The following is a 26,827-nucleotide window of genomic DNA, read 5'->3' on the forward strand; positions in this document are numbered from 1 at the left end:
ACAGAAATACAAAGGAATACAATATTATGAACAATTATATGCTGACAAATTAGGCAATCTGGAAGAAATGGATGAATTTCTAGGTACATACAATTTCCCAAAACTGAATCAAGAAGAAACAGAAAATCTGAACAGACCAATTTCAAGTAATGAAATTGAAGCAATAATCAAAAAACTTTTTTTTTTCTTTAATTTTTAGTGATAGGAGGGGAAGCGGAGACAAACTCTTGCATGCGCCTTAACTGGGATCCACCCGGCAACCCCACTAGAGGGTGATGCTCTGCCCATCTGAGGCCCTCGCTCCATTGCAACCTTAGCCATTTTTTAGCACCTGAGGCAGAGGCCATGGAGCCATCCTCAGCACCTGAGGCCAACTTGCTGTAATCAAGCTATGGCTGCAGGAGAGGAGGAGAAGAGAGAGAGACAGAGGGAGAAGCGAGAGGGGAGAGGGGTGGAGAAGCAAGTGGGTGCCTCTCCAGTGTGCCCTGACCAGGAATCAAACCCTGGACTTCTACACACTGGGCCGACACTCTACCACTGAGCCCACTGACCAGGGCCCATCAAAAAACTTTGGCCCTGGCCGGTTGGCTCAGTGGTAGAGCGTCGGCCTGGCATGTGGGGGACCCGGGTTCGATTCCTGGCCAGGGCACATAGGAGAAGCGCCCATTTGCTTCTCCACCCCCACCTCCCCTCCTTCCTCTCTGTCTCTCTCTTCCCCTCCCGCAGCCAAGGCTCCATTGGAGCAAAGATGGCCCGGGCACTGGGGATGGCTCCTTGGCCTCTGCCCCAGGCGCTAGAGTGGCTCTGGTCGCGGCACAGAGACACCCCGGAGGGGCAGAGCATCCCCCCATGGTGGGCAGAGCGGCGCCCCTGGTGGGCGTGCCGGGTGGATCCCGGTCGGGCGCATGCGGGAGTCTGTCTGACTGTCTCTCCCCATTTCCAGCTTCAAAAAAATACAAAAAAAAAAAAAAAAAACTTTTAATGAACAAAAGCCCTGGATAAGATGGCTTCACAGGTGAATTTTATTAAAAATTCAAAGAAGCATTATCATCTATCTATTTGAGAAAATGATTCCCAAAAAAATCCAAGAAGAGAGAAGACTTCTGAGCTCACTTTACGAGTCCAGCACTACCTTAATTGCAAAACCAGATAAAGATACTACAAAGAAAGAAATTATAGGCCAATATCTCTGATGAAGATAGATGCAAAAATCCTCAACAAAATAGTAGCAAACAAATTCATCAATATATTTTAAAAAATCATACATCATGATTAAGTAGGATTTATTGCTGGGATGCAAGGTTGCTATGATATCTATAGATCAATTTAACTTGACCACACCACATAGGCAAAGTGAAGGATAAAAATTATATCATTATATCAATATATGCAGAAAAGCATTTGACAAAATTCAGCACCCATTTTTTTTAATTTAGACAATTAAATTTAACAGGGTGACATTGGTCAATCAGAGTACATAGATTTAGAGAAAACATCTCCACATCATTTGGATAGTCGATTATGCTGTATACCCATCACCCAAAGTCAAATCATCCTCTGTCACCCTACATTTTGTTTCTCTTTAAGCCCCTCTCCTTCCCCCACCCACCTCCCTCTTCCCCCTTCCCTTCCCCTGGTAACCATATATACAATGGATTACTACTCAGCCATAAGAAATTATGACATCGGATCATTTACAACAACATGGATGGATCTTGATAACATTATACTGAGTGAAATAAGTAAATCAGAAAAAACTAAGAACTGTAGGATTCCATACATAGGTGGGACACAACATTGAGACTCGTGGACATAGACAGGGGTTCAGTGATATCAGCACCCATTTATAATTAAAAACTCAACGAAGTTTGAAAAGAGGAAACATACCTCAACATAATAAAGGCCATGTGTGACAAACTCACAACTAACATCATACTCAATGGGGGAAAACTACAAGCATTTCTCTTAAGATTAGGAACAAGACAGGGATGTCCACTTTTGCCAAAACAGTTTTGTTAGGCAATATTTGGGGGGGAGGGTATAGCTTTTTCTATCTTGTGTAAAAAACAGTAATGAAATCATTCAATTTGGTTCAGAATTGTGTAAATATGTCTGTAATATTAATACTTCCCTTTAAGACAAATATAAATTCAAAAAAGGCATATTTTATTTAGAAAAACAGTTCTAATTAAAATGGTTTTCTTTTACTCCAAGCTATTTTGATCCGTAATTGTTAAGAGGAACACTCACTGTAAAATAATGTCAACCTATATAATGTTGTAATAAAGTATTTTGTACACAGTTAAAAATACATCTGGAAATTATGGATTATGACAGCTACAGAAAATGAATAAGTATATTATTGTCATATTATTATTAAACAAAGATTTCACATTGTGTTAAGATTTTTTAATATTCTTGGAATCAGTGAGTCCTAGGAGTGAAGAGAAGTAATAAGAAATAGCAGTGACCCGAAAGAAGTGGATGGATGGTGGGAAGGGAGGGTTATTCCTGTAAAAAAGACTTGATAGAAGGAAGCTTGGGGCTTCCATTTGTGTGATTAATAGATGCATAAAATAAAAAGCAACACTGCCCATTTAAAAGAAACTAAACCTTTGGAAATAGAGAAGGGAAATTAACATGAAAATGGTCTTGTGTATAAGACCATTTATAAGATTTTTAAAAAAATTCTTAAAACACCAAATGTGCAGAACCTTTAGCGTAAACAAAAGAAGCTGAATTTAAAGGTCAGTTTTTGGCTTTTTTCCGGGGGGGGGGGCAGGTTGTTTGTTTTGGTGAAATGGCATAACAGAAAACTCGAATTTTACTAAAGAATGTCAAAGGCAGTGAAAGCACCTATAACTATCCAGAGAACAAACGCATGGACGTCATACCATTTTTTTGCTACTGCATGCTGTGGGAGTGTGTGTAAGAATTTTGTATATTATATTGATTTTCTGCTATTTGAAGCTGGCAACATTAATGGTTTATTAGTTTTCAGTGACAGGGTTTTCATTCTCAGGTTTTACTCTTCCAGCTGGCTGAATTAGTGAAAGGAGTTTACAGTGTAAGGAATTTTAAATAGCTATTCTAATCTTTGATCTTCCACTCTCTTTAATTTGCAAGGTTTCCCTGCCATGATAATTCTGCCATTCTAGTCAATGTTCTTTTGCTACTCTCAGGATGACTTGAGCTAAATATAACTTGTTTCTATTTTAAACTTGTCTGCGTTCTGGGAGTAAATGAAAGGCTACATATCTCAGGGAATGGCATTGTGAACTCTGTTATTCTGATAGAATTCACTGTTACCACTCTGCATCTCTGAGGCATTTGCATGGAACTGAGAAACGACAATCTAATATATTTGGAAAACTTATTTCCACTTAGGAAAATGAGAATCTCAGTTGTTAACAAACAGACCCCTAAGAGCCCTAGTAAATCTTTTCCTTTTACCTAATGGGATTAGGTTAAAAAGCTAAAGAAAATTTTGCAGTCCAAATAATTGAAGATGTTTAATATCTTTCCATGGAAGACTCGGGAATGGAATAGGCTATGTCCATTCTTATAATTCAGTGAAAACAATAAGGAAACCCACTTATTTAAGAACCTCACACTGTGAAAGGCATTAAATGCCCCCAAATCCTATGTTCCTTTTGTACTTACAGTTTGAAAGAGGAATTCTCTTTCTCAGTGAAAATGGAGTAGAAAGGGAACCATATTTTATGTAATGCTACTAAATGAGGGCACTGTATTTAGGTAATTCCTATGCATGATCTCATTTAAAATACAGGAAAACTGGTCAAAATGATAGTCTCATATCATACTGGGGTCTATCAAAGTGGCACATTCTGAAGGGACAGTTTGGCAATGCACACCAAAAGCGATACAATTTTGTGTGCCTTTTTGTTATGCCCAAGAAAGGGTGTTCACCAGATCATTGCTTATAATGGTAAAAATGTTTGGAAAAAAATTAGTTAATCTAATTATGGTTCAAACCACACAATGACACGTTATAAAATAATAGTTAATAACATAACATAGAAAGCTATCCATAAGATATTGTTAAATTAGAAAGCAGGTTCTAAAGCACTCTATACAGTGAGAGCACATTTTAAAAAATTATATACACATAGCTTGCCACAATGAAAGACTGCCAAACTCATAAACACAAAACTGTGATTGTTTGAACAAGTGATCATTTCTGAATGGTAGAATAAGAATGATTTTTGTTGTCTCTGTTGCTCATCTGTGTTTTCTAATCTTTCACAATGAATATGAATTGCTTTTTTAAAATAAAAACTCTCCCAATGAATTTCACTTTTTTATTATTTGTAAACTTCTAAGGCAGATGGTCCTCCTAATACAAACTTGGAAAGATAGATCCTCAGTTTACAAACGGATTATGCAACCAATATAGAATGCGTATTTTTGATATAATAAAAACTATAGTTTCAACATCCTAAAACACTATAAAATATTTTTAATCTACAAAATATACTTTTTTAATAGCTTTCATCTACAACTAATAACAGTACAGTATAATTAAAACATACTGAAGTGGCCTATATGTAATTTCTGAACATTTCCTTATTTGGATTTGGTTTTAATCAATTAAGCAACTGAATCATATTCCAAGAAGATGGGAAGTAGACAAATGAAATAAAAGATTGAATCATACAACATTGTTGTGTTGAAAAGAATGATTATGATCCATTCATTTATTTATTCTGTTCTAGGTGTCTAAGACAAACAATATTGTGATTTACTGTCTCTTTATATATCTTACCTGAATTAATCTAAGAAATATATTCCCAACCAAAATGTGCCAACCCATAATTAAATACAGTACAGTTTCATAGACTTCTGTATTCCTTTATAGTGCAATATTTTCTTCTTTGTGTTATTCCTTTATGTTCTAATTGTTACATTAATTTCCCCTAGTTCCAGCAATTAATTTCCTCTTTTTCCCTCCATTCTACTTTCTGTTTCTAGCTTCTGCTCCCATTTTCTCTGACAAAAGGTTATTACATTTTCTGGCTCTTGGTTTTCTGCTTTAATCTTTATAAATGCAAGATGTAAGCTAATATTTCGGTATGTTTCTGATGCACAGCTGTCATGGCTGACTTGAAACCAAGTAACAGATGGAGTGCTCATACTCCCAACTCATCATTTTCAACTTTTTAAGTGAAAGTAATTTACTCTTTATTTGCATTTGTCAAGGCAAAAGAGAGTTTTTCTTTTACCAATTCATACCACCCTGATTTATTAGTTGATTAAAAGACATCCTTTACAAATTACATAATTGGCCCATGATGTTCAGAGTTAAGATTTGTCATTGCAGTTTAGATTTATGTCCCAATTTATTTCCATGATTGAAAGGTGTATTATTAGCGTATATCAGTATGGCTTGAAGAATCTGTAAGTGGTGCTTTCTCATAAAGGAAAACTATATATATCACAAAGGGAGTTCAGACAAAAGAGTATGGATAGTTAAATGCAAATACTTTTACACTATTGGAAAGAAAATTGATCTATGTCAGTAGATTAGTTACATTAGCCGTTGAGAATCTAAATGTCTACAAAGGTCAGGCAAGTAATGTATTTGAGTGAAAAGAGCTAGATTTTTTAAAAAGGTAATACTGATATAATTGCCAATTGACCTTTAGCCTCTATGTCTGGGAGACAAAGAGGAGCTGTGGAGACTAAAAAACTGCAGGGTACACATTACTATCATCTCTGCCCATTCTCCCCTCCCCCAGCTCCCAGTCACCACTGTTATACTTTCTGTGTTTATGAATTTGACCACTGTAGGAGCCTCGTGTAAGAGGAATTATACAATATCTGTATAACCAGTCCTTGTGTGACTGGTTTATTTCACTCAGCATAATGTGTTCTAGGTTCAGCGTGTTGTAGCACAGGTTGGAATTGTCTTCCATTTTGTGGCAGAATAATATTCCATTGTACATAGATATACCATTTGGTATTTGACCATTCATCCATTGATTGACACGAGCTATTTCCATCGTTTGGCTGTTGTGAATGATGCTGCTATGAACATGGGTGTACAAATATGTTCAAGTCCCTGTTTTCAATTCTTTAGGGTGTATACCCAGAAGCAGAATTGCAGGATTGGGCACAGTTATTTTTAAAACTTAACTATTCAAATCTATAACAAGAAAAGGTGGTTTGGGGCATCTTTACCAGCAGGACCAGTGGGCTGAAGAGATCCTCAACAATGGCTCTTCAGAAGGAATTGTTTGTTAAGCATTTCAACAGTTTCACAGTCACTGACTCATAGACAAAGAATCCCCTCAAGTTACTACAGTCAGTTCAGTATATTTTTAATTCTGAATGAGCCAACTTCTCCCAATGTGTGATTCAGTGAGTGCAAATTAGGCATTTCAGAAGGTAGAGTCATACTTTTGGAAAAATAGTAAGGTCTTACAACCATGCCACTAAAAGTACCAAAGGCCTTTAAAATGCTCATAACTCCCATAAGTTCCACTGTGTGATGTTTAGGTTGCACTAAAGGGCAAATGTGAGTTTTCTGCAACTCCTGTGTACAACTCAACACTTTTATAAAGTAAAAGAGGCTGACAGCCTCTGAAAAGTTCTGCTGGGGCTGTGAGAACTATTTTCGGGGTGGGAGCTGCCATGATAATTTGCTCAATTTGTATTGTGGACATAATCCAAACTTCTGTACAAATAAGCCCGTAAAGACTGTGAGACTGGCTCCAGAGGCCGCCGCCTGCCCTGCACAGTCTGCCTCTGCTGCAGGGAAAATAGCCCCAGTCGCCTCCTCTGGTTTGAGCATTGTGCACACGTGGGGAGGATCTCACAGTTGAGACCTGGGTTTTGCTTTGAAGAAAATGTGTTGCTTTTAAAAGCTTTGATGGTCATTCCTAAATCTTCACTCGCAAGGTGTAAAATATTAAGGGATCACCTTAATTATTTTGTCCTGTTTGAAGCAATAAACAGCAGCTGACGCTGATTTAAAACAGAAGACAAGCTCACACATTGTATTCTCTGTGGACAATTTATTTGAATTATTCTCTTAAACTGAACTAATTATGAGCTAAAACAACAAACTTGAAGGTGCAAAGGAAAGGGGAGTCTTTTCTCCTCCGCCTCAGAGTCGTGAATGTGCGGGGCAGATGTGCTCTGGCTGGCCTGGGCTCCTTGTCCTCAGAGCCCTCAGAGTCTGTGCAGCGGACATCCCTGCACTCTGGCTGTGGGAGCTCTCTGTTTTGGGGTAATATTGTTAATAATTTCTTCAAAAAGGATACTTCTTATTTATGCACTTTGGGCAGAGGACTGATGTTTCAAAGAAGGAATGAGCATTACAAAACCCTCAATGTATTCAATGAAAAAAAAAACAGCTTTATTGAGATTTAATTAATATACAAATAACTGCACATATTTATTAGGTACAGTTTGTTGAATGTGGACATATGCAAACACCCATGATGCTAGCACCACAGTCAAGGTATAAACATGTCCAACACCTTCCAAAGTTTCCTTGTGGTGTGTGTGTGTGTGTGTGTGTGTGTGTGTGTGTGTGTGTGTAAAGAACTCAACATGAGAGCTACCCCCTTAACAAATGTAAAGTGCACACTATAGTATTGTTATAGAACTCACTCACGTGGGTATTGGAAACATTATACCTACATGAGACCTCCCTTCCCCACACCCAGAGCCCCTGATGACCACGACTGGTTTCTCTGCTGTTGTGAGTTTGGCCATCTTAGATACCGCACAAGAGAGGGACCGAGCAGGAAGGTCCTTGTGTGACTGGCTTATGTCAGTCGGCATAATGCCGTGTAGGAAAAACCTTCCACTTCCTCTCAGATTATCAGATGTTGTCCTGGCCCTTTTTTTCAGAGATCAGGGGGATGAACATGAATGTCTTTGATTTCCTTCCCCTCAAAAAAGACTTTAGTGTGCTAATTTCAAACTCCCTCCTCTGTCTTCTCTCACTTTTCACCTCCTAATTAATATATTCTATTTTTTTTGGTTCCCCCCCCCCAAAAAAAAAATCACATACGTTGACTCAGATGTGCAAATATCTATGTAATTTCCTTCCATCTTTACTTGTTTTTCCACTGATAGTTGAAAAGCTTGACTTTGCCAACTGAAAGTGTCTAGCCTCTCTTGATGTAAAATAGCTCCCTGGGTTAACTGCTCCAGCTTTCAGAGTTTGCCCGGTCTTGTCCTTTCCCACGTTGCATCCACGGGCAGGGGGGAAGGGGAGGTGTGGAGACACCTAGGGACCTCCTTCCAAGTTGTGTCATCTTTTTTTTTTTTTTTTGTCTACTAATTTAATTTTTTAAAATTAATTTTAATGCAGTGACATTGATAAATCAGGGTACATATGTTCCAAGAAAACATCTCCAGATTATTTTGACCTTTGATTATGCTGTATACCCCTCACTCAAAGTCAAATCATCCTCCGTCACCTTCTATCTGGTTTTCTTTGTGCCCCTCCCCTCCCCCCCACCCCTCCCTCTCCTTCCTCGCCCCCTCCCCACCCCTCCACCCCACTCCCTGTTACCATCACAAGTTGTGTCATCTTGTCTGCTCACCCCACCAGCTTCCTCCCCCCTGCCGCGCTGCGGAGTGTGGCTTCCCCTGCTCACTGCGTGTCTCGTGCTGGTGGCTGCTGCCGTGTGCCTGGTATTGTGTGCTGCCATCTGTGCTGCTGCCTATTACTTTCCAGGGGTTCTAGTTAAAAGGCCCCCATCTCGGCAGCGTCACCTTGGGAGCCCCCACCGCTGGCAGTTGCTGTTGTGTGTGTCCTCTCAGAGTGGCCGGGCCCTCCTGGGAGCTCGGACCTCTGGCTGCTTTCCCAGCACAGCAGAGCTATATGTGGGGACTTGTGAGGCTGCCAGAGTCATCGGCTGGGACACCTCCTTCAGCCAGGTCAGACATGGGGCTTTGCTGACACTGGGACTGTCTGAGAGGCTCGGTCTCCCCCAGCTCTCTCTCTCCTGTTTTCTATGTGCCTCAGATTCCCAAGGAGGCCATGCGTTCCCCGGCAGTGTCTTCTCTGCCTCACAGCTCCAGGCAGAGGAACAAGAGAGGTGTCCAACCGGGACCTCTCTCCCCTCTGTGTGGCAGGAACTCTGTCAGATCCTGTTCTAAGTCCAACTCTGAGGCCAGCCCTCCAAGCTCTGGTTCCTTATACTAAAACTCTGCTCTAAGGCATCTGAGAACACTTCCTACTCCTGCTTGAAAGTCCGGTGTTCTGAGGCTATTATTTATCTACAGCCCAGATTTTTAAAATCTAGCTTCAATCTCAAAACTGAGCAAGGACTTCTTTGTTCTGGGTAGTTTCCAGCTCCCTTTCTTTGCAAATAAACAAACAAATAAATAAATAAAATCATCTTCTGCTTCTTGGCTTCATGGAGGGAAGGCTTCAGGGTTTTAAAAACTAACCAACCAACCAAACAAACAAACAAACAAGAAAACCCCAACTCTGGAACTACTAAAGAGGGAAAAGCATGTCATGTGGCATTTCCAAGTAGCTCCCACTGCGATCAGCCCAACTAAACTGCTTTTCTTCCCCAACTATGCTGGACAGCCAGCTCCCACGTGCCTGCATCCTCCTTCCACATTGGCCACATCCAGGAATTCAATCTTAACTTCATACTTGCTTTGCTATTGCTTGGCTTTTTACTTTGGTTGATGAGCCGATTTCCCCCTTTGATTCCAGATGTTTTAAAAGAAAAATGAGCAATGAAGCAGTGAAAATGACTTCTTACCAATGCTGGAGCTGAGCAGGTGCACCACACACTTTCTTTAGGCCGTCACCTTACACTCTGAAAACAAATGAAAATGCCTGACAGAGTGTATGATGGAGAGAAACTATAGTAACCCCGTGTCACTCCTAGGTGGCTGCAAATGCTTTGGTTTGTGGAGTGACTGTATTCACTACGGTTTAGACAAAATTGGCTTGAACCGACATAGAGTGAAAATTCAACATTCTTCCACTATTTCTAGGAATTCTTGAGTGGGACATATTTTTCCAAGTTACCTCATGATTCTGGTCATGACTTGCTAACTCTACATTTTTAACTTTTTCAAGTCTTACCACTTGCAACTACAGTACTCCCCTTTCTTTATTTCCCTCATTCCCTTGTGATCACACATATCTAACAAGCCTCTTTTCTTAGATTTCTGGGGGGGGGGGGGTTAAAACACTCATCTAGAGCAAATATGAGTAGGAGACATTTGCGGAAGATGTCGGCTGGGGTCAGGACAGGACTGAAGAAAGCATTACTTTGTAACCAACCTCAGTTTTGTCTCCCTGCCGTTCTCATAATCAAGAACCTGCCTGACCAGGCGGTGGCGCAGTGGATTGAGCGTCAGACTGGGATGTGGAGGACCCAGGTTCGAGACCCCGAGGTCGCCAGCTTGAGCGCGGACTTATCTGGTTTGAGCAAAGCTCACCAGCTTGGACCCAAGGTCGCTGGCTCAAGCAAGGGGTTACTCGGTCTGCTGAAGGCCCACGGTCAAGGCACATATGAGAAAGCAATCAATGAACAACTAAAGTCTTGCAACAAAAAACTGATGATTGATGCTTCTCATCTCTCTTCATTCCTGTCTGTCTGTCCCTATCTATCCCACTCTCTGACTCTCTCTCTGTCCCTGTAAAAAAAAAAAAAAAGAAAGAAAAAAAGAGCATCCCGTTGCCGCTGTGTGCCTGGCTGGGCCCTCCTCCCTCAGCACGCGTCTCCTTCCCACAGTCGGCCCACTCCCGGTACTTCCCTCCACCCTCCATGGTGCTATCCTCGCAGACTTAAATATGTATTTCAGTAGCAGTTAGTTCTTTCTGTGAAGTTCTTGTTTTTTTACTTTAATTTTATTTTATTAAATTTATTGAGGTGACATTGGCTAGTAAGATTACATAGGTTTTGAGAGTATATTTCTATGACACATGATCTGTATATCACGTTGTGTGACCACAACCCAAAGTTAAATTGTCTTATGTCACATATTTGGCCCCCTTGACCTATTACTGTCTCCCATGCCCTTTCCCTATGGCGACCACCATACTGTTAACTCTTGTCTATGGTTTCTGTTTTATATCCCCCATATGAGTGAAATCATATGGTTCTTAGCTTTTTCTGAATGACTTATTTCATTTAGCATGATAGTCTCAAGGTCCATCCATTGTTGCAAATGGCAATTTTCATCATTTCTTATGGCTGAGTAGTATTCCATAGTGCATATGTGCCACATCTTCTTTATCCAATTATCTATTGAAGGACATTGTTTCCATGCTTTGGCCACTGTGGGTAATGCTGCAGTGAACATAGGAGTGCATATATCTATGCGAATATATGTTTTCAAAATTTTCAGGTAGATACCCAAAAGAGGCATTGCTGGGTCATATGCTAAATGTACTTACTTTTTTTAAGGAACCTCCACACTGTTTTCCATAGTGGCTCAATTCACTTTTGTTGCTTCACAGACCATTCCAAACAACCATTCTTTTAGCTCATGTTTCTACTGGTCAGCAATTTGGACTGGCCTCCCCTGGGGACCGTCATGTTCTGCTATCAGCGGCAGGTTGTCTTTGCTTTCCCTGGCTGGGCCTCCTGAGTCTGGGGCTTCCTTTGGGACAAGCAGGCTGACCTGACTCAGCTCCGTGCAGATGCTGTTCTCCAGTAAGTCAGCGTGAGCTCACTCATATGGAAGTTGGGCTGGGCCACAAAAGCCAGCAAGGCACCAAGACTTCTAGGGACAACTGGTGTACCATGTCTTCAGGGGCATTCTATAGGGCACAGGAAGTCAGCAGTCTCCTTTTGATGGAATGGGTAACAAAGTAACATTGCAAATAAATGAGTGTGTTGCAGGGTGGGCATGTGGGTGGTGAATAATTATAGCCATTTTGGCAAGTAACTTACTATAGTTTCTTACTTCCATTATACAGAACTATTTATTTCTCTTTGCCTCACTCTGAACCCAGCCAGCCCAACCCCTACGGACTATCTTTCTACAATCAAAATAATCCTTGAGCCCTGGCCAGTTTGGTTGACTCAGTGGTAGAGTATTGGACTCGGTGTGTAAAAGTCCTGGATTCAACTCCCAGTCAGGGCACACAGGAGAAGCACCCATCTGCTTCTCCATCCCCCTTTCTCCCCTTCTTTCTTTCTTTCTTTCTCTCTTCCCCTCCCTCAGCCATGATTTGATTGGTTTGAGCAAGTTGGCTCCAAGGGCTGAGGATGGCTCCATGGCCTTGCCTCAGGCACTAAAATAGGTCAGTTACCAAGCAATGGAGCAGCAGCTCCAGTGGGTAGAGCATCACCCAGTAGGGGGTTTGCCGGATGGATTCTGGTAGGGGCAAATGCAGGAGTCTGTCTCTCTGCCTAAATCATCATCATCATCATCATCATCATCATCATCATCATTATCTTGAGTTGTTTTTACTACAAAGACATTTCTCTCCCCTCAGAATTTTAGAATTTTGCAGCTACCTCTTAAACTTCAGGTTTTTTCCTTCCCAAGAACACATGAAAATACTGCAGGTATGTGAGTGTGTGTATTTGGGGTCAGGGGAGGTTGTGAAAATTAAGTCATTCTTTGGCTCCAGGAATTATGGTGATAATTTGATTTTTAATTTTCAAAATGTGTCATTATAGTGGCTTTAAGATAAGCAAACAATATGAAAACATTTATATCTGCTTTATTTTATTTTATTCAACACAGAATTGATAAGGACAGAGGTCCCAATACCCCAATGTGGTGATTAGACAGGTTTTTAACTGCCCTTATGCTGTGCAAAATGGGTCGACCACAAACTGTGAAGTAGATTTCAGGTCCACTTGAGATAATTACTTGTTAAAAAATTATCATAAGGCAAAGAAGATCCTTTCTGTAACTAAATTTTAAATAACGATAGAGTTAATAAGGAACTAAAAGAATCAAAACTTCTGTGAAAGTAATATATATATATAAAAAGTAACATTCCTTTCCTAAGGAAAAGGAAAGAAACTGATGAGGAAAAAATAATCGAATCTGGGAAAGCAAATTTCAACAAGTTTAGGACACTGGCAGAAAAAGGACTTGATGGGAAGAAAGGAGCCCAGAAGAGCTGGATGCTCTTTAAACAAACAATTTTGGCAGGTGAACAAACTCTATGGGAAGTGCAGGTCAGGGAACAGCTGGCCAAATTGGCAAAGCAGAACTGTGCAAAGTTCTGAAGGGTGAATCAGGGAACGAGCCAGATCACCAAGGATGAACAAAAAGACGGGGCACAAGTGTATGCGCCACATCAAATGTGAGAAAGATAATTGCGTAGGTTGGACATAAAAGACATCAGGAAGCAGTTAATTAGCTGCATTTATAAAACCCAAGTTATTGACTATATTACCACTTGGCTAAGTAATCAGTCCTGGACTTCATATATTTGTCTGCAAGCCTATTGCCTGGCACCTCAATCAGCATCAACTGAGATACACTCAGTAGCAAATGGTAGAAACCCTAACTCAAAATGGTTTTTTAAATGAAGGAATTTATTGGTTCCTGTAAATGTCAAGTCTGAAGGTATTCTTCCAGTAAAGTTTCATTAGTGTTTGAATTCTATTTTTCTGAAATTGGTCTCTTTTGAACATTGACTTTATTGTCAGATGGGTTCCCGCATGGTTGCAAAATGGCTGTGGCAATTACAGATCTCATCTCCTAATGCCATATGGTTCAGAGAGCTTTGTCTCCTGCCAGCCACTAAGGAAACTGTCTGGGCTTCATCGGGATTGAACTGGGAACATAGACTGGCTTAGGTTTAGGTGTGTCCATCCCTGAAGAACCAAGAAATAGGATGGCTTTATGCTGATGTCCTTGGATCATGCAGAGACTGGAAGAGGCAGGATCCATCTGACCCAACCCTCACTGGTACTCAGTGGGGAAAGTGGGCAGTAATAAGCCCGTAAAATCTTGCATGGGGTAGTCTGGGCTGTGAAAAGAGTAGCAGGGAATAGACTCTCCTTTACCTGTCTGCTCTGGGCTGGGTGAATGAAAAGACAAGTGATCAGAAACAAGGCTCTCATGTAGCACAGCATGGCAGGTTAGAGAATACTCTCACGGGGAACCTTAGGCTGGATCTCTCCCCCGCTTCTGCCTTAAAGAAAAGCAGCAGTTCTGTGTAAGGAGAAGCACTAACAGCTGCTCTGCAGCCGTCCCTCTTCTGAGTTACCGCAGTCACTAGATTGGTAGGGTGTGAATCCCATCGCTCACAGTGGATCTTTGGAAAGTTGAAACATTCTTGTGCTTACAGATCATTTCAGAATAAAGCTGAAAGCATTTCAATGCACATTCAGTTGTCCTGTATGTCATTATTGTCTGAATAAATTCTATTTTAATTTCAATGGCATTTACTTGGTGAGACTAAATTAACAGTGATTTTTGCTCTGTAATGGATAATTTCAGGTTTTTTTCCTCTACAATTATGAGTCATGAGGTATTTGCAATTTCTAGAAAGACATTTTTGTTTCTTAAAGAAAAATTTTAGAGCCAGCCTCTAAATCTCATCTGCAAAATTACATCTACTTCTTACAGTGTCCTGAGAATTAATATTACCATTTCAGTTGCTTCTAAACATTGCATTGTTTGTATGTATGATAATTTATTTAACTCTTGCTACTAACATTTAGATGGCATCAATTTTTGCTTTTGCACAACTGGCATTGAACATCAAGAGGTTTTCTTATTTTTAAAGGCAGCTACTTGCTGAATGAAAAGTGATTATAACTTTAAAAAAGTATAAAGATAAAAGCAAATAAAATCAGGTGCATATAACAAAGTATCAAAAAGCCAAAGAAATTGAAAAGAGCAAGGTCAGATGAAAGAAGAGCAAATAAGTTATTAAGTGAATGTAAATGGATGAATGTACCTCTTCAGAGGGTAAAACCCTGTGTTTGGGTCCAAAGCAACTCAACTTTATTAAGTTTATATAAGGCACTACAAGAAAAGCCTCACATAAAAAATTTTAAAAACACACAAAAAGAAATTTGGTAAATGGTTGCATGAAGGACCTGGACTCTTCCCGTCTCTCTGTATTGCTTTTTGGGCTTATGGCAAGATGGCTGCAGCCATTCCAGGTGCCGTCCTAGACATAACAATTTTCAGGTGGAGACTGGCGACACAATAACTAATCAAATAAACAGATTGGACTCACCCTTCATTTAACTGCATGACAGAGAGGTAGGTACCTGAATAAAATTGAGATTCCATTGGAAATAAAAGGGTTAAATGAATTTGGGTTGGGCAAGCTGATGATTATAACACCAAGGAAATAATTATCAAAGGAAAACTAAAATATACTCAGCAGACTTAAGAGGGAAAAAAGCATTGTTAAGGACTAAGAGTTGCTTTACTTTATGATAAATTCACCAGGAAGACATAATTATTCTGATTCAGTATTTACCTAAAAACATAGCCTCAAAAATACATGCAGCAAAGAATAAGCAGATATACAAGGGGGTGGGGGAATGAACCATTTACAGTGATAGATCACCATGAAAAAAGTATTAATATCTCAAAGATAGATTCAGAAAATCTGAAATTTAGTAAGAATTAAGAAAATATGAGCATTAGAATTATTAAGTTTGACATAAGTGATATATATATGTGAATATATATACTCTATCTGTATACAGTTCTACAAATATAGTAAATACGTTTTAATTTTTTTTATTTAGAAATTAAATGTAATGGGGTGATATTGATCAGTAAGAGTAATTAGGTTTCAGGTGAACATCTCTATAGCATTTGAACAGTTGATTGCATTGTATGCCCATCACCCAAAGTCAAATCATTTTCTGTCACCATATATTTCAAACACATTGAACATCTTCAAAATTTGATCGTATATTTGACAGCAAAGTACAACTCAACAAAAAACAATGCAATAAAGTTACAAATGTAATCAATAGCTAAAGATAGATAAGAAACCAATAAATTCAGGAATTTAAAACCCACTTCTAAAAAACTCATGGATTGAAAAGAAATTATGTTGAAAATTACCATATAGAAATGATTTACAATGTAAACCCAACATATTAAAAACACACAGGATTATTTGTGAGGAAAATTCTTCCTGAGCAAACTGGAGCTGATCTTTCTTCCTCAGCATATATCTGTCCAAAATGTTGACACTGATAAAAAAAAATTTAGGAAAACATTTTAGTTCTTCCATGTACACTGGGAAGACTGGCCTTTGTTCTTTCCCTGAGTGTTTTCATGAAGTCTCAGCTAAAGTCCATCTGCTCTTCATTTTCTCTTTATTAAGCATTTTTGTGGCAATTTTCTAGGAATGGCAGTCTGGTAATGGTCAGTGTTTCTGCACGAGGAATGCTTTCCTTATTCTATCAAGTAGCCATCAGAAGAGTGTCCTGACCGGCCGTGGCCACTTCACAAAGAAACCTAAAAGCCCAGGTATTGCCAACCTGACCATCTCATAGTGAACTCGACCGTTATCTTCACAACTCTGCACATTGATAGCTTCTTCTTCCTGAAACAGCCTCATAGATGAATTTTAAAAATCTATAGAAGGAGAGACTTTAAATCAAAGCCATGCAACGTTTTCTTCTAGCAGTAACTCAAACGAATTGTGTGATTAACCTGATACAAGGAAAGAGGAAGAAAGAAATGAACATTTCAGTGTCAGCCCTGTTACAGAGATTTACAAACTCTTTCACTTGACTTGTCTAGTGGGGATGATAATAAACCCAAATAAGCAAAATAAATAGAATAATTTCAGCTTTCGGGGTATATTATAAAAATAATACTTTATTATTTTATTGAAAATGGATTTCTTCTCATGGACACTTAAAATGCACACATATTTTTACAGATCATCCGTATGGTAAAGAGTGATTTTGCACATGGTTGCATTAAGGAAAACCCATTTTAGTTTCCTTTGACTTCATTCTAAGATCACAAATGCTGGCGCTCTCAACTGAACAAAGGATAGACTTCCTTAAGTAGGTTTCATGATAATAGCTTTCATTTTATTTTGGTTGGCTAAATGTACATTGCCTCTCCAAGACCTCAATTATATAACCTGGGATTTCCATATTGTTTTTGACAGAAAAGTAGAACAAAAATAAGTTATGCAGACCAAATTTGAAACACATGATATGGAATTGAAAGGACTTAGTGATGAAAACGTCTGAGTTAGTGGTAATCAAATCTTGAAATAGATTTCTTCTTAAACAAGCAAACAGCTCAAGGTATTTGGCTCTGCATCACTGTTTTTTCAAGCTTGAAAAGATTATATTGCTCCATCTCTCTAGACTATAGTATATTTACAGCTGGACTTTGAAACTGATGCAGTAAACATCAAACTCTTATTCCAACTTGAGTTATACTCTCCATTTACGGCCTCTGCAAGGCTCTGGCTTCAGCATCACGGAGAGCAAGCAAGGCTACACTTGAGGAAAATAACTAGGTTTTGAAAACCATGGACCTTGCAACAGATGTCCTGCTTTTGTCATTCCAGAGGATTAAGCTTTAATCTTCTAATGCTGTGGAGCCAGGTTATATTCAACTCTTATTTAGCATCTATCATTCAATGCCTTTTAGGCTCTTAACCTATTTTGGGGTCATAGATGTTTTCGTGCATCTGATGAAAGTCGTGGAACTGTATCCTCAAAATTCTGACTCTCATTTCAATGGACTCGTGGACTCATAAATTCACTCGTGGACTCCAGTAAGAATCCTGAGTCTAAAGAATCTGAGAATTTAAATTCTGGAGAAAAGAAGTAGTTTTTCTTAAACTTTCAGAATACAAGATCCTCTTACTGGACACTGGATATACAGAGGGGACCGTCCATGTTAGCTAAGTTTTTTTTTAAAGGCTTCAGAAAGATTTTCAAAGAAATAAGACATATGCAATTGTTAGAAGGATTTTAACATTTGCGATCTTTTTTTTAAACCAAAATTTTACATCAATCTCAATAATAGCTAGTGTTAGATTAGATTCCACACATAAATGGTTTTATTTTTTCCCCTTTATTCTACTAGATAGAATTCTAACTCACAATTATAGGTCATCAGAACTGGCAGAAAATGTTTCATGGTTCTGACAAATGGCTCTGGATATTTGGATTGAAATTCTGGAGACATTTCCAGCTGAGGATTACTTTCAGCATTCTATCAAAGACTAAAATCAAGGACCATACCATACTCAAAAGATGGATAATGGTATGCTTCGAGTTGGAAGTGGGGGCGAATGGTTTCCTTCTTTGGTCGCACTGGACTCTGGAAGGCATTCCCACTGCTGTTACAGCATGTGCATGTGGTTTTATAATGCGTCCAACATGATGTCATTATTTTTTTTCTCCAAAGACGGAAGAAAACTGAGTATATGGTGTTTGAAAAGAATCATACACACAGTGATAGAGCTGTTTGCACCACAGTTAGATTTTCTCAAGAAATCTTCTTCTTTTCAATATTAAAAAATTAAGTTATTTTTAGCTCTAAAGTAATAGAATCAAGCTATTAAAATCTAGTAGACTGCAGTACATGCTGCTTTAGAAACCACTTGAAATCATGGAAACGTGATTTAGTGGCAATTTTTTTTAAAAATTGAAACCTTAACAGTTATTTTGACATTGAGGCCTTTCCTCTCACTTTAAAATATTTGACAAACTGAAGTAACAACACGTTTGTTTCTTCACCGAGCACACAGATTATGATTTATGACCAATGGCTATAATTCAATTCTATCCCCATTTTTCACTATTACCACAACATGTAATCAAGAATAAGAAGCGTTTCTATGGCCATTATGTCAGTTAGGACATAGATACTGCTGCAAGTCAAACCAAAATACAGAGTCTGAAACAAGAGAGAAGCTTATTTTTTCTGTGTCACACAAATATCCACACTGGTACCAAGGGGTCTGTACCATGAAATCATCAGCTGTCCATGCTTCTTCCCTCTTGGCATATCATTGTCTGGACAGCTGCCCTTGTCTGCATAATCCAAGAGAGCCACCAGATCCATAATTAGCACATGGCAAGGAGGAGAGGGGAAGGGAGGGTGCAGACCATAGAAGTTGTGTGTGCCGCTTATGCATGTATCCCATCCAACATGCCAGAGAAGCTGGACAATGTCACCTTCATTCTGGGTGGCCTTGTGCCTAGCTAAAATAGTCTAATACCGCCCTGGCTGGTTTGCTCAGTGGTAGAGCATCGGCCTGGCGTGCAGGAGTGCTGGGTTCAATTCCCAGCCAAGGCACACAGGAGAAGCGCCCATCTGCTTCTCCACCCCTCCCTCTCTCCTTCCTCTCTGTCTCTCTTCCCCTCCCGCAGCCAAGGCTCCATTGGAGCAGGGTTGGCCTGGGCGCTGAGGATGGCTCCATGGCCTCTGCCTCAGGTGCTAGAATGGCTCTGGTTGCAACAGAGCAATGCCCCAGATGGGCAGAGCATCGCCCCCTGGTGGGCATGCTGGGTGGATCCCAGTCAGGCGCATGCAGGAGTCTGCCTGCCTCCCCGTTTCCAGCTTCGGAAAAAAATACAAAAATAAAATAAAATAAAATAGTCTAACACCATTTTAAAAGGGGAAAATGGACATTGGGTACAATTGGTTCTGGCCAGAATCACCAGCTATTGCCTGTGAATTGAGCATTGAGGGCTTGACTTTTGGTTTTAACCTTTTGTCCTCAAGCAACACTTGCCTTGCACACAGAATTTGTGCTCCATCAGAACTGTTTGTAACTCAACTTTTTTTTTTCTGGTCTTCATATGGATCATAATTGTCTACCAAAGAACAAAAAAATTTTATTGCTAATAAAAATTGATAAACAGAATTAGAAAAAACCATTAAGTACTTCCTCCTAATTCTTTTGCCACACATATTTTTGAGCAGATTAACATTAAGCACATAAATAACTTAGTCCAATTATAAAGCAAAATATCTGTAGGCACACACACACACACACAATTAGAGAGTTATTTTTAGACCCAACATAAATTGAGAACTTGTTGGTTCTAGTCACAGGACTTCCGGGGCAAAGGGTGGTGCTGGCTTCCAGCATCAATTGTCTAGAGTCTGCATTTAGGAAACAGACCTTGAGGATATATCAGTTAGGGGTTTTATTGCAAATAATAGAAATTAACATGGATAGCTTAAAGGGATAAAGAAAGGAATTCATCACAATGATACAGAGGTCACATATCAAAAAGAAGAGAAACAAAATGACCAGATTTCATGAAGTACAGAAACCAAGGCTGGGCAGCCTTGGGGATCTAGCAGAAAGACCCTAGGGGACACATGTGCCATGGTGAGTCAGCCCATGCTGTTCTCCTTGGTTGCTGTGCTCTGTATTCAAACTCCTGGGAGGAGATTTTGAAGTTTAGTGCTATGGGCTGAACTGCGCATTTCACCCCTACCCAAACTCGTATGTTGAAGTTCCAACCCCCCAGTACCTTCAAATGTGACTATATTAGGAAAGAGGGCCTTTAAAGAGGAAAGTAAGTTAAATGAGTTCCTTAGAGTGGGCCGTAATCCAATATGATTGGTGTCCTTATAAGAAAAGGAAAGTTAGACATAGACACCTATAGAGGGAGAATGCCACGTGAGCATGGAGATGGCCATCCATAAGCTAAGGAGAAGAGACCTAACCAACACCTTGATCTTGGACTTCTAGCCTCTAGAACTGTTAGAAAATTAATTTCTACTGTTTAAGCCCTCTGGTCTGTGGTGCTTTGCCATGGCCACCCCACCAGACTGATTCATGTCTCTTTCTTAAGACTGCATGTCATGAAACAGACAGGTTCTATGGTGGTTTAACCAAGAAGAAGAAGAAAGGGAAAATATCCAACACAGAAAACAGGACACGAATCTCCAAATAGTTGAAGACTGTTTGTGTGGAAAAGAGATAAAATTTTTCCTGTATTACTCCATAAGAGAAAATTAATGTCATTGGAAGTTCTGAGAAAATATATAATAGTCTAAATATAATTTTAAAAATTGCCCAATATAATTGAATAGAACCAATTGCCCTTTAATATAATAGTAACTAAAACAACTATTATCACCTTTTAGGTACTGAGTATTACTGAGAGCCAGACTATGGCGGGGGGGGGGGGGGATGGAGGACTTTGCTGCATTATATTATTTAATACATCAAACAACCTCATGACCAAGTGACCATTATTATCTCCATTTATAAAATTACAAAACTGAAATTAGTAAATAATAAAAACAGATGTTCAACCCAGGCCTCTCTGAATTTGGAGCTAGAATTCTTATCCTAGCCAGCAATACTACCATTAAAAGTGTTCAAACAACCCCTCAACCTATTAAGAGGGCAGAAATCACAATCACCATTTTCGAAATCTGTGATCTTAGCTCCAGATCTTGACTTTGGGAGATGTAGTACTTGTCTTTCTTTCAGCCTTGTTAGTACATTTTTCTTTTAAGTGAGATAAAGGGAGATAGTGAGACAGACTCCCATGTGCATCCTAATCCAGAATCCACCTAACAACCCCCATCTAAGGCCATTATTTGAATCAACTGAGCTATTCTCAGCACCTGAGGTAAACACTGTGACCAACTCAGCCACTGTCTGTGAGAGGGAAACAGAAAGAGAAGGGGAAAGGAAGGAAAGAAAAGCAGATGGTTGATTCTCATGTGTGTCCTGACCGAGGATTGAACCCAGGATATTCATATGCTGGGGCTGACACTATATCCACTGAGCCACTGGCCAGGGCTTGGTTAGTATATTCTTGAGGAAACGAGAGACTTGGAGCTTAAAGAGCAGTAGTTAATGAGAAGCTTTGGAAGTTTAAGAGATTAGCTAACTCTGGAGATTCCAAGATGGAGGCAGACTAGGCAGACGCACAGACTGCCACCTCCTGGGACCAAACTGTATTACAAATTAATTTAAGAACAATCATCATGAAAAACCAACTCCAGACTAAAAGAACAGGACTTGAAAACCAAGGAGCACAAAAGAAACCACTCTGAGCTTGGTAGAAAGTGTGGGGATGTGGTGGGGGGCTCCCCAATTCCAGGAGCAAGGGGAGGCTGGGGGTCCAGAGGTTTCTAATTGCAAGGAGAGAGACCCTGAGAATCAGGGGTCATCAGTCCCAGGACCTGAGCCCCAGTCTAGAAATCCAGAGACTGGAGGAGACAGCCTGACAGCATTGAGTGGGGAGAGGAGCAGGATTTCTGTCTGTGGGAAAAAGTTGGTGAAGAAGTTGCAACCTTATAGGGCCAGAGCAGAAAATATTGCTCACAGCCACTTGCCTGGGGCTCTGGGGGTGGGGAGGACTGGTCTTGCATGAGGAGAGTGGAGAGATGGAGGCATGGGGACACAAACGGTGATAGCTGAGCTTAATCATTCTCCAGTGCTGAGGTGGCCATAGCTGGGGGGTTGCTCCCTCTTTCCAGCACAAGCTAGCAGGGAGCCAGGTGACCCACTTCCAAAATCAGCATGAAAAGCCATTTGGAAAGGAGAAAGTAGAGGGGAGGGGCACTGATTCAGGTTTCCAGGAAGACCTGAGCTATACCTTCCCCTTCTGATACAGAGAACACACTCTGCCCCTGGAGAGTAACTGGGCAGACCACACCTTCTGTTTCTCAGAGGTCACACCCACTGCATTCCTGGATAGAGTTTCAAATGGGTCCAAAGAACAAGATATGCTCACAACCCCTGTCCTAAACACAGGAGCTCCCTGCTGGGCTCAGCAAACACAGAAACTCCTTGCTGAGCTCAGCAAACACAGAAGCTCCCTGCTGGGCTCAGCAAACAAACAGCAGGGAAATTAAGACATTTAAGAGGTTCTACTAGTTAAGGAGAATTAAAATTCAAGCAACCAGCAGAGGCTGAGGGATAAAGACCTGGAGGAGAAGCTGCATTCCCTATACCAACCTCAGACCCACAACCCTAACAAGCTTACAAACTGCACACAGAAAAAATTAGAAGACAGAAGAATGTAATTCATATGAATCAACAAGAGAAATCCCCAGAAAAAGAACTAAATGAAAGTAACCAAATTACTGGAAGCAGAGTTTAAAATAATGACTGTTAGGATGCTTAAGGATCTCAGAGCTGCAGTGGATGGACATAATGAGCACCTAAATAAAGAAATTTCAAGCATCAAAAAGGACACTGAAATCATAAAAAAGAATGAATCAGAAATAACAATTACAATATCAGAAATGAAGACTACACTAGAAGGAATGAACAGCAGGCTGGATGAAGTAGAGGATCGAATCAGCGAATTAGAGGACAAGATAAATAAAAACACAGAAACAGAACAGCAAAAAGAACAGAGACTCAAAAACACTGAAGAAACTATAAGAGAACTCTGTCACAATATGAAGAGAAATAAATTTTGCATCATAGGGGTCCCTGAAGGAGAAGAGAAAGAACAAGGGATAGAGAACCTGATTGAAGAAATCATAGCTGAAAACTTTTCTAAATTGATGAAGGAAAAAGTCACACAGTTCAAAAAGCACAGAAAGTCCCAGCAAAGAGAAATCCAATGAGGCTTACATCAAGACACATCATAATTAAAATAATACCAAAGTTAAGAGATAAAGAAAAAATACTAAAAGCAGCAAGAGAAAAAAAAGTCAATTACCTATAGAGGAGCCCCCATAAGGATGACATCCGACTTTTCAACAGGCCAGAAAGAAATGGCAAGACATATTCAAAGTAATGCAAAACAAGAGCCTATAACCAAAACTGTTTTATCCAGCAAGATTATCATTTAAAATTGAAGGAAAAATAAAAAGTTGCCCAGATTAAAAAAAAAAACACAAAAAAACCTCAAGGAATTCATTACAACCAAATCAGTACTGCAGGAAATCTTAAGGGGCTTACTGTAAAAAGAGCAAAGAAAAAAAAAAATCGAGAAAAAGAGGATTATAGATTTAAGGAATAAAATGACAATAAACAACTACATATCAATAATAACCTTAGATGTAAATGTATTAAATGCTCCAATCCAAACACATAGGGTAGCTGCATGGGTAAAAAAACAGGACCCATACCTATGCTGTCTATAAGAAACCACCTCAAAACAAAAGATACAGGCCCTGGCCAGTTGGCTCAGCGGTAGAGCGTCGGCCTGGCTTGCTGGGGACCCGGGTTCGATTCCCGGCCAGAGCACATAGGAGAAGCGCCCATTTGCTTCTCCACCCCCCCTTCCTCTCTGTCTCTCTCTTCCCCTCCCGCAGCCAAGGCTCCATTGGAGCAAAGATGACCCGGGTGATCGGGATGGCTCCTTGGCCTCTGCCCCAGGCTCTAGAGTGGCTCTGGTCACGGCAGAGCGACGCCCCGGAGGGGCAGAGCATCGCCCCCTGGTGGGCAGAGCGTCGCCCCTGGTGGGCGTGCCAGGTGGATCCTGGTCGGGCGCATGCGGGAGTCTGTCTGACTGTCTCTCCCCGTTTCCAGCTTCAGAAAAATACAAAAACAAAACAAAACAAAACAAAAAACCAAAAGATACAAATAAATTGAGAGTAAAGGGCTAGAAAAAAATATTTCATGCCAACTGAAAGAAAAAAAAGCTGGGGTAGCAATACTAATATCTGACAAAATAAACTTTAAAACAAAGGCTATAGTAAGAGATAAGGAAGGTCACTACATAATGATAAAAGGAGCATTACAACAGGAAGATATAACTATCAATAAATATATATGTACCTAATATAGGAGCACCTAAATATGTAAAAAGATTTTGATGGACAAAAAGGACGAGATCAACAGCAATACTATAATAGTAGGGGATTTTAATACCCCACTAACATCAATAGATAGAACCTCCAGACAGAAAATTCACAAAGAAACATTGGTCTTAAATGACACACTAAACCAACTAGATTTAATTGATATCTTCAGAACCTTTCACTATAAAACAGCAGAATATTCTTTTTTTTTTCTGTCTCAAAATTGTTATTTTTTTTATTTTATTTTTTTTAATTTAAATAAATTTTTTATTAATGTTAATGGGGTGACATTAATAAATCAGGGTACATATATTCAAAGAAAACATGTCTAGGTTATCTTGTCATTCAATTATGTTGCATACCCATCACCCAGAGTCAGATTGTCCTCCGTCACCCTCTATCTAGTTTTCTTTGTGCCCCTCTCCCTCCCCCTAACCCTCTCCCTCCTTCCCTCCAGCATCCTCCCTCCCCCCACCCCTGGTAACCACCACACTCTTGTCCATGTCTCTTAGTCTTGTTTTTATGTTCCACCAATGTATGGAATCATGTAGTTCTAGCTTTTTTCTGATTCACTTATTTCACTCCGTATAGTGTTATCAAGATCCTACCATTTTGTTGTAAATGATTCGAAGTCATCATTTCTTATGGCCGAGTAGTATTCCATAGTGTATATGTGCCACATCTTCTTTATCCAGTCTTCTATTGAAGGGCTTTTTGGTTGTTTCCATGTCTTGGCCACTGTGAACAGTGCTGCAATGAACATGGGGCTACATGTGTCTTTACGTATCAATGTTTCTGAGGTTCTGGGGTATATACCCAGTAGAGGGATTGCTGGGTCATAAGGTAGTCCTATTTTCAGTTTTTCGAGGAACCACCATACTTTCCTCCATAATGGTTTTACTACTTTACAGTCCCGCCCACAGTGAATGAGAGTTCCCTTTTCTCCACAGCCTCTCCAACATTTGCTATTACCCATCTTGTTGATAATAGCTAATCTAACAGGGGTGAGGTGGTATCTCATTGTAGTTTTGATTTGCATTTCTCTAATAACCTAATGAAGATAAACATCTTTTCATATATCTGTTGGCCGTTTGTATTTCTTCCTGGGAGAAGTGTCTGTTCATGTCCTCTTCCCATTTTTTTATTGGATTGTTTGTTTGTTTCTTGTTGAGTTTTATGAGTTCTTTGTAAATTTTGGATATTAGGTCCTTATCTGAGCTGTTGTTTGAAAATAGCATTTCCCATTTAGTTGGCTGTCTGTTTATTTTGATGTCAGTTTCTCTTGCTGAGCAAAAACTTTTTATTCTGATGTAGTCCCATTTATTTGTCTTTGCCTTCACTTCTCTTGCCTTTGGAGTCAAGTTCATAAAATGTTCTTTAAAACCCAGGTCCATGAGTTTAGTACCTATGTCTTCTTGTATGTACTTTATTGTTTCAGGTCTTATATTTAGGTCTTTGATCCATTTTGAATTAATTTAGTACATGGGGACAAGCTGTAGTCGAGTTTCATTCTTTTGCATGTGGCTTTCCAGTTTTCCCAACACCATTTGTTGAAGAGGCTTTCTTTTCTCCATTGTGTGTTGTTGGCCCCTTTATCAAAAATTATTTGACCATATATATGTGGTTTTATTTCTGGGCTTTCTATTCTGTTCCATTGGTCTGAGTGTCTATTTTTCTGCCAATACCATGAACAGCAGAATATTCTTTTCAAGTGCTCATGTACATTCTCTAGGATAGACCACATGGTAGGACACAAAACAAGTCTTAATAAATTTAAGAAGATTGAAATCATATCAAGCACCTTATCTGATCACAATGGCATGAAACTAGAAATCAACTACAGTAGAAAAACTGAAAAACATTCAAACACTTGGAGACTAAATAGCATACTATTAAATAATGAGTGGGTTAACAATGAGTTCAAGGAAGAAATCAGAAACTCCCTTGAAACAAATGAAAATGAACATACAACAACTCAAAATTTATGGGACACAGCAAAAGCAATCCTGAGAAGGAAGTTCATAGCATTACAGGCATAGCTTAAGAAGCAAGAAAAAGCTCAAATTAACAACTTAATCCGGTGCCTAAAAGAACTAGAAAAAAACAGCAAGTAAAGCCCAGAGGTAGTAGAAAGAAGAAAATA

General features: G+C 39.7%; 1 pseudogene; it reads left to right on the forward strand.

Annotated features, from left to right (window-relative positions):
- Positions 1–7,813: 7,813 nt before the first annotated feature.
- LOC136406550 (heterogeneous nuclear ribonucleoprotein U-like protein 1) overlaps positions 7,814–26,827 on the forward strand; it is a 32,177-nt pseudogene continuing 13,163 nt past the window's right edge.

This window comes from Saccopteryx leptura, chromosome 5 (genome assembly GCF_036850995.1).
Source record: "Saccopteryx leptura isolate mSacLep1 chromosome 5, mSacLep1_pri_phased_curated, whole genome shotgun sequence".
NCBI lineage: Eukaryota > Metazoa > Chordata > Mammalia > Chiroptera > Emballonuridae > Saccopteryx > Saccopteryx leptura.